Source organism: Pezoporus occidentalis, unplaced genomic scaffold, assembly GCF_034315485.1.
Source record: "Pezoporus occidentalis ecotype Australia unplaced genomic scaffold, CSIRO_AGI_Poc_V1 ctg21, whole genome shotgun sequence".
NCBI lineage: Eukaryota > Metazoa > Chordata > Aves > Psittaciformes > Psittacidae > Pezoporus > Pezoporus occidentalis.
In genome coordinates this window covers 9405356-9413283 of record NW_026913964.1, presented here as the reverse complement: position 1 = coordinate 9413283, position 7928 = coordinate 9405356, and the positions used below count along the sequence as shown (strand labels likewise).

Genomic DNA, 7928 nt, shown 5'->3' with positions numbered 1-7928 from the left:
TCATTCTGGATCACTACATGTTTTTTGCCTAGGGGTGTGGGAACATACACCTTTGCTGAAGCTTTAAGTGCATTGGTTTTTTATTTGCTTTCAGGTGCAATCTAATAATTCATTTGCTAAGTTACTCAATAATTGGTCTTGGCTATGTTAGGTGATTGCTTTGCTTCTCTTTACTGCAGAAATGATGATAAGCTGAGCAACTTAGTGTAAACATGCAGTGGCTCAATGAGAACAACTTGGATCTTGTAAAGGTACAAAAGCCTAATCCAAAAATAATGTATCAAATTCACCAGAAACGTCCGTAAACAATTACTAATTAAAACAGGCAGGCATGTACCCTCTAGCACACCCTGAAACAACTGTGGATGCTGAGGAGCAGGAACAGGATGGACTGCAGGAAGTGCCAAAGCTCACTTGCTTTCAGTAAATATCTTCTATTGCCGTCATTGGAGACAGAATACTGCTCAGGATGGCCAAACTCATTACCCCCACCCCAGCAGGATGTGTCTTGTGTGTATCTCTCCTTGACTTCTAAGGCCTACTAGATTATGTATACATAGTAACATCACAGATCATTTGTGTGTACTCATAACTGGTGGTTTGGACTTCAAACTTCATATACATTTGTATAATTAAATGACAACATTATTATGTATCTGACAACTGTTCTGACTTGAAACAGTGTTTTGCAACCTTTGTGGTGGGTATGTCTTCACATTCACAATCATAAGCCACACTTGTAGACAGCTGTTAGGAAACCGGAACACATACACCCTTCATTTTCTGTGATAGGAAACTTGTAGGAATGCTTTCTGATGTATGATAAGGTTGCTGCAATTTATCTGCATGTCAATCATTTTAATTGCTGTTACTGTTCCACTCTACCACAGTCACACTTCAAATTTTTTTTTCTGCTTGACTAGGACAGAATGTCATTATCCTGACACCAAACATTTCAGACATGTACTGTTATCTCCAAAGTAGGGAGAGAGGACTTTGGATAAAATCTCAATCCATTTGAGATCATTATAAAAATATTATATTTGCCTTCATCAGATTTACATCTGACCTTAGCAAGCAACGTGTTGTATCTATACTTCCTGTATTCTGTTAAGTAGACTCCCAGTATAAGAGTCATTAACTGTATTTCCCCGTTATGCTTTGCTTTGGTCTTCATAAATACTGAAACCAGAAAATAATAGTTACAGGATGTGTCTAGCTGATGTAATGTTTTATCTATAACCAAACTCTAAAAGGATACGTATGACTAGAATATGAAATAGCCATAAAATAATATATTTACAACATAAATTCATTTAGAATTTTATCATCAGCTTAATTTATTATGCAATGTTTTGTTCAGCAAGACAAAAAAAAAAACAAACACACCAGAAAACCAAACCAAACCAACAAAAAACCCCAAACAACCTAAACTAATTAAATAAACAACCCAAATGAAAAACCAGGGAAAATAAATTATTTTGTTCCCACAATCAATGAATAAATTATGCTCCTTTTTATGCAGAACAACAACATTGTTTCTGCCAAGTCAGTCCTGAAGATGTATAGGGCTTTCATCCGTAAATGTGAAGTTCTACACCTAAATGAAGTATCATTAGACACAGCTCAGCGTAATGCCTCTGCCAAGACAACACTGATCTTTAGAAAATGAAAACCAGCAGAAGGGAAAACACATTTTCTCCTTCTGAACTTTAATAACACATGATGAACTAACGCATTTAAAGATGCATCTCATATCGTTCACATAGCTAGGCATTATTCTGTGCAGAAATAACATATACTGCAAGTAAACAAACTCCACATAGTGCATGGAATAAGTAAATTACCATTTTTACCAAACAGTTCTTGAAACATACACATCAGCCACAAACTGCAGAAAGGGAATTGATTGTACACATGAACTAGGGAGGTTGGCTACACTGAATATCTAGCTTTCATGCCTTCTCATACTTAATATATTTTATTGTTGACACTCAACTTCCCACTGCTGAGTTAAGCAGACACCAAAATCATACTCTTACCTTTCATTTACAAAATTGATCTAGTAATTACGGTGATGGTAAACATAAGATTTACAACTTTTTCGTGCTTTCATATGCTTAATGATTTCATGTAACCAATTTCTTAATAGTAGCAATTTCTGATTTGAAATTCAAAGTGTTTTAAATATCTATTATTTATGCCTTCACAGTCTATCAAATAACTTTACACCCAGCATTTGTACTCCTTGAGTACAAGCACTGGTGTTAATACTAAATAGGTTAAAATATTCATTATTAAAAATCCTTTGTCAAGCCAATTGTATCAGCAGAATTCTGATACTCATTCTTATAAAGAGACTGAACTTTCACAGTGCATCATCAGACTTCCTGCAGGTCATGTGAGTTGTTAGCATCTGTAGAATCAAACAGTAGCACACGAAGATGGCATTCCATCTGATATCTGCCTTCTGATATTGAAATTACATTCAGTATACCACTGGGTAGACTAAGATATTTTACATCATTTATAAATATTAATCTTGCTTTTCAGTCCCAGCTGTTGTTTATTGTCAAGCTCACAATAATAGATTCAAAGCTTGACTACAAATACACACAAAATACTGAAAAACAGGAGTATTATCTCAATTTTTCACTGAAAATTATTGTTGCTGACTTTTTTTCTGTAATCACATGCAATGAGATCAAAAGATTCAATCTGGAATGAGTTTGATTTTGCAGCAGCAGATTGCAATCCTTCCAAACATTGTAAAGAACAACCTGTTCCACATTAGGTATCAATATACCTTTGCTTCTGTAGTAAATCAGGAGCAGCCCTATCTATAATCTCTTACATAAGCAATGACTAAATCTATACTAATTAACACAACCATCCAGGGCTTGAGTTCATGTGATCATCCACACTGTTTAACTGTTTGGCGTATTTTTGGCCTGGATCAGCTGGCATTCTGCTGCTAGACAGGGTGGGCTGGGCTGGGAACTGTTCTGGGAAGGCTTCTATAGGGGCAGCTGAAGGCATCAGCCCTTGTTGTGCAGTGGAAGAATGAGGGTTTCACTAGCTCTGGGCATTAGCCACACTCGCATCTTGCCACTAAACATGATGGAGAATCATAACTAGCAGATATGGCCAAACTGAACCATACCTTCCAGAAGAGAGACATTTTTCTAACTGAACCTTTTTAATACATCATATAATTACCTTGTCTAGAATACACAAAATAAAGTGCTGCTAGGCTTTTTCCCTTAAACTTGATCTGTGATTTTCCAGTACTGAATGCTACACATCTACAGAAAAAGTGGTACAAGGTAGCAATTTTCTCTGCCATTATTTCATGTGTAAATGGATTGACCAGCTCAGAATCCCTTCCCTATCATTTATAATTTCTTCCAGGGGCCTGAGAATAGTTTTTCTATTGGGGTATGCCAACCTTTGAGACTGACATCACTCTTAAGAAAGAGGCATTTCCTTTCTCCCATGTCACAGGTCTAATACAGTCCCAAAACACTGGAGTTAATAGCATTGTGAAAGTTCCGGAAAAAGGAGGGAAGAACAGAGGTCAGAAAGAAAATAGTATTGTTCTCTGCGGCTGTAATACCTTCTAGATCTACCATTTCTGTGTTTCTATTTCCCAAGAGTTCTTAGGGTACATTAATACTTAAATGACCCTTTTCACTTGCAAAGGTATAGTCCTTTATTTTTACTTCAGCCTTATGTTCTTATAAATACATAAGCCAGAGGGGTTTATGAAATAAAGATCCGAATCTTTTAAACTTGAGTCTTTCACTGACTTTAGCGATTTATGAACTACTGCTTACACCACTTCATGCACTGATCTATTTCAAAGCTTCTCATTTAGTGCTATGAACAACTCCCTTGATTTATTATATTGAGTGGTACTGCAGAAGGTAGATCTGTATTGAAATTATCCCCTAAACAGAGCTGAAATTACACCCTCAATATCTCATACATCTGGTGAAGGCTGTAACCGGTAGTCTGCCAGAAAAAAATAGTCCTTTTTTCTGCTGTCTTTGGTGTAGTGTGGTCTGAGTAGCTAAAAAAAAAACAAATAAATGACAAAGCATCTTCAAAGCAAAACAAAAATACCTGGACAATTAATGTATTTGAAACACTTATTGAAGACCTCGAGATTTAAGTGACCTTGTGTATGTTCAGCAAAATTTACAGACATTTAGATTATTCAAGGATGATGAAGCAGTAAGTGGAGTTTCTGAAGCTTTCAGTGATGCTTAAATATTGGACCCGCTGTTTAAGTATATTCAGGGAATCTCATCTTAAATGTTTTTACTCTAAGCATAATTTAAAGGACCTCATAGCTAGATGCTGGCTAGTTCTCAGAGTGTTATTTTCAAAAAACAGTAAGGCATAATGATGAACAAAGCACTGCAAATGTAATTTCAGAGCCTGAAAAACCTTCAAGTTGCACCACAAGGTGTTTTTAGAATATGCTTAAATTCCTTATTTTGTTATTGGTGCTCTGAATCTGACCCTCCTGCCACTGTTTAAAAAGCAGTTTCTCGAAGTGAAATCTAATTCCATCATTAGGGAACAGATTGTTCTAAGAAGCTGGATTAGAGCAGCATCAGCATGAATTTCAAAAAATTCCGTGGAGCTATAAATATAATGTGCAATATTTTGCAATATCTAATGTGTTTTGGTCTAGCGTTGAGCATGCCCCATTGTTAAAACCAGCTGTGTTCTTTCACTTTTCATTTCTATAAAACTATGATAAAGGCTGTCAAAGCAAACCCTGCAGCACCAGCCTTTCTTGATAAAAGTTCTGTGTACACAGTACATAGTAATCTCAAGATGGAACTTTGTTTCAAACCAGAACAAAATCTTCAGCTAATTATAAGTGAACTATATTAAGCACAAAAGGCAATTTCAATTTATACTGAACAAAGTTGCATTTTACTCTTTCCTTTCAAAATGCATTTGTCTTGGTTTCTGAAACTAATTGAAAATTCATTTTGCTTAATTTTCTAAGGTTATTTCTTTTATTGCTTTTAAGTAATCTGTGTAATACTGTAACATCTAAATCTCCCCCCCATTCCCCCCCCCCCCCCCCCCCAAAGATTAGTGGGACTTTTTTGTGTGTTAATTTGTATTTAAAGCTTTAGAATAAGAAATGAATCATTCTTTTCATTCCTTACATCACATTAGTGCAGCAATCACTAAACTAACGTTCTTATTATGAACACATTCAAAGCACTTGGAGGAAAATTGCCAACAGAAGTACTACATAAAAATAGGTCTGCTGTTTAAACAGAAGAGGATTAAAAATAAAACTGCAGTTTATAGGTGACCACTTAAAGAAAAAAAGAAATTTCACACTTTTATTTGTTTTGACTTTTCTGCATATGATATAAAGCAAACCTTAGCAACATTTTTTTTTACTTTTTTATTTTCCAGCTATTTTTTTCAGCTACATTTAATGGAAAAACTATGGAATTGCTTCCTTTTCCTGAAATCTTTATGACCGGTGGAGAATTCTCACCTGCCTTTGTAGTTATTCACAGGATTTGGTTGGACCCTGGCAAAGACATAAATGTTAAAACTTCCTAGATTTACTACCTCAGCTCTACCTCCTTGAGAACCTTTGAGTGGCTATTTTTTTCTTTTGGTCTCAAAAAAGTCAGTAGTAAAGTTTATGAGCCAGAATTCAGACGAGATTTAGACCTAGTAGGAACGATCATGTCAACAAGAAGGCAAGTATTAAGGTATGTAACTAAATGGCGGGTCTCCACACATGAAGAGTGCTCAGAAGACTCAACACAGCAGCTGGGGTAGGAGCAGGACCCCATTAGGGAGGCTGGGAATGGACCAGATGACATACTGAAAGAGGAAGGTAACTCACAGAAACTGTGGCTTTCTCTTGGGATGCAGGAATAGAGTAGCCAGTTACCCAGCACTGCACAATATGGCATCAACCCAGGGTGTAAGTAAAGTTTTCTACTAGTCCTTTGAGACTAGAACTGAGTTCTTTATAGTCCCTGGCTTGTTTACCGTGTGTAGGAGCAGCAGTAATCCAACAGCAACCTTTTTGCAGACCAGGTACTGACAGCAGTGCTGATGAGCAATTCAAAGTTCCAGGCATTTCCTCTTGCCTCTCTGATCAATTGAAAATTTGGGAAGAAACATTTTGAAACCAAGTTAGGAAAGAAGCAAAAAGACTGGAGGAGAGAAGTAAGTTTATTTTAAATACATCACATCATCATTGCAGTTTCATCTTCCTACTCTGGGGTCTGCAATGTTTCTAAAAAACAGTCTCACTGTCAGTGGGGACTTGCTGAACAGAATTCAGAGAGGTTGGTAGGAGTGACTCACAGCCAGCTCAAGACTTCTCAGCAGTGCTAACTGATTTTAGTTCCCTAATGCTAAAGATAAAACTAAACATCTGAGGCTATGAGCTAGGATGAGAGACACAGAGATCAGTGATTTCTCTTTCTACTATTAAAGGACTGGAAGAGAAGTTTGGTTTTGATAATTACTCCAGCTTCAGTGGCTGGGGATCAGCCATATTGATATTATCTGAATGTGCAGGTAAGAGCAGAGATTAATGGTCTGTTTTGCTACTTTTGCCAAAGCAGCAGAGTCTGAAACCTGTTATTGGAGCCAACCTGGTATTCTAGGCAAATCTTAAATACCTAAACCTAGCTCTGGTTTGGCATGTCCACTATATTGTTAAAAGGAAAGGTATAAATTATATAAGAGAAGAAACAAAAGGAGTAAGAATCAGACAGAACCTAGGGCAGCTGCCCCCCCAAAATGGTTATCAGTCTTTTGTGTCCAGCTCTGGGGTCCCCAAGATAAAAAGGGCATGGACCTGTTGGAGCAAGTCCAGAGGAGGACCATAGAGATAGAGGGCTGGAGCACCTCTGCTATGAAGACAAGCTGAGAGAGTTGGGCTTGATCAGTCTGGAGAAGAGAAGGCTCCAGGGACATATGCTAGTAGTCTTCCAGTACCTACAGACAGCCTACAAGAAAGCTGTAGAGGGACTTTCTACATGGGCAAGTAGTGATAGGACTAGAGGGAATGGCTTTAAGCTGAAAGAGGGTACATTTAGGTTAGATATTAGGAAGAAATTCTTCACTCTGAGGGTGGTGACCCACTGGCATAGGTTGCCCAGAGAAGTTGTGGCTGCCTCATCCCTGGCAGTGTTCAAGGCCAGGCTGGAAGAGGCTTTTAGCAACCTGGTCTAGTGGAAGGCTTCTCTTCCCTTGGCAGAGGGGTTGGAACTAGATGATCTGTAAGGTCCCTTCCAAACCAAATAATTCTATGATTCTATGATATGATTAGATTATTCTTTATCATTTGTGTAATGGTTATTGGTCTTTTTTAATTCCTATGATATATTTAATTAGAAAACAGAAAAAATAATGTAATCTTTATGAAGGTATGTTGAGAGAAAACTGTAGGTCTGAGATGTATGGAGTTTGGACCCTGAATGCAAAATAGCCACATGAAGCTGTGGTTAACCTTCTTATAGTCTGCTGAGCACTTGCTAATAGGTGTATGTTTGTGTGCCCAGCAAGTTGTGGAGGAACCTTTGTCCTTCCAGCCTGGATTTTCATTTCATACTGCAAAGACCCAAGGTGTTTGTAAATGACACCTAACACTCTCCCTCCTCCTTCTAGACGATTAGGACCACAGAAAGATCCTTGATGTGTTCAGAAGTTATCAACCCAGAATGTATGAGTCTATTGGTTTGATGGTTAAGCAGATGAATGTAAGCTTTGTCATTTTTGTTCCCCTAGTAATTTACTATTTGGTAGATAGCAAAAATTGTGCACAGCTGTGGTAAATCACTCATTTGATTTGGTCATGACCACGATCTGGGATATGTCTTACAAAGTGTCATATTTATCCTGTTCCTGCCAGCTCATTT

The 7928-nt window shown here is 37.4% G+C and overlaps 1 long non-coding RNA gene across 1 annotated transcript; it reads left to right on the top strand.

Moving 5' to 3' along the window:
• The first annotated feature begins 202 nt into the window (after positions 1-202).
• On the top strand, positions 203-7723 carry LOC134163884 (uncharacterized). Its single transcript, XR_009964886.1, has 3 exons — positions 203-423; positions 6055-6225; positions 7572-7723. It is a non-coding gene; the product is annotated as an uncharacterized LOC134163884 (long non-coding RNA).
• The last annotated feature ends 205 nt before the right edge of the window (positions 7724-7928 follow it).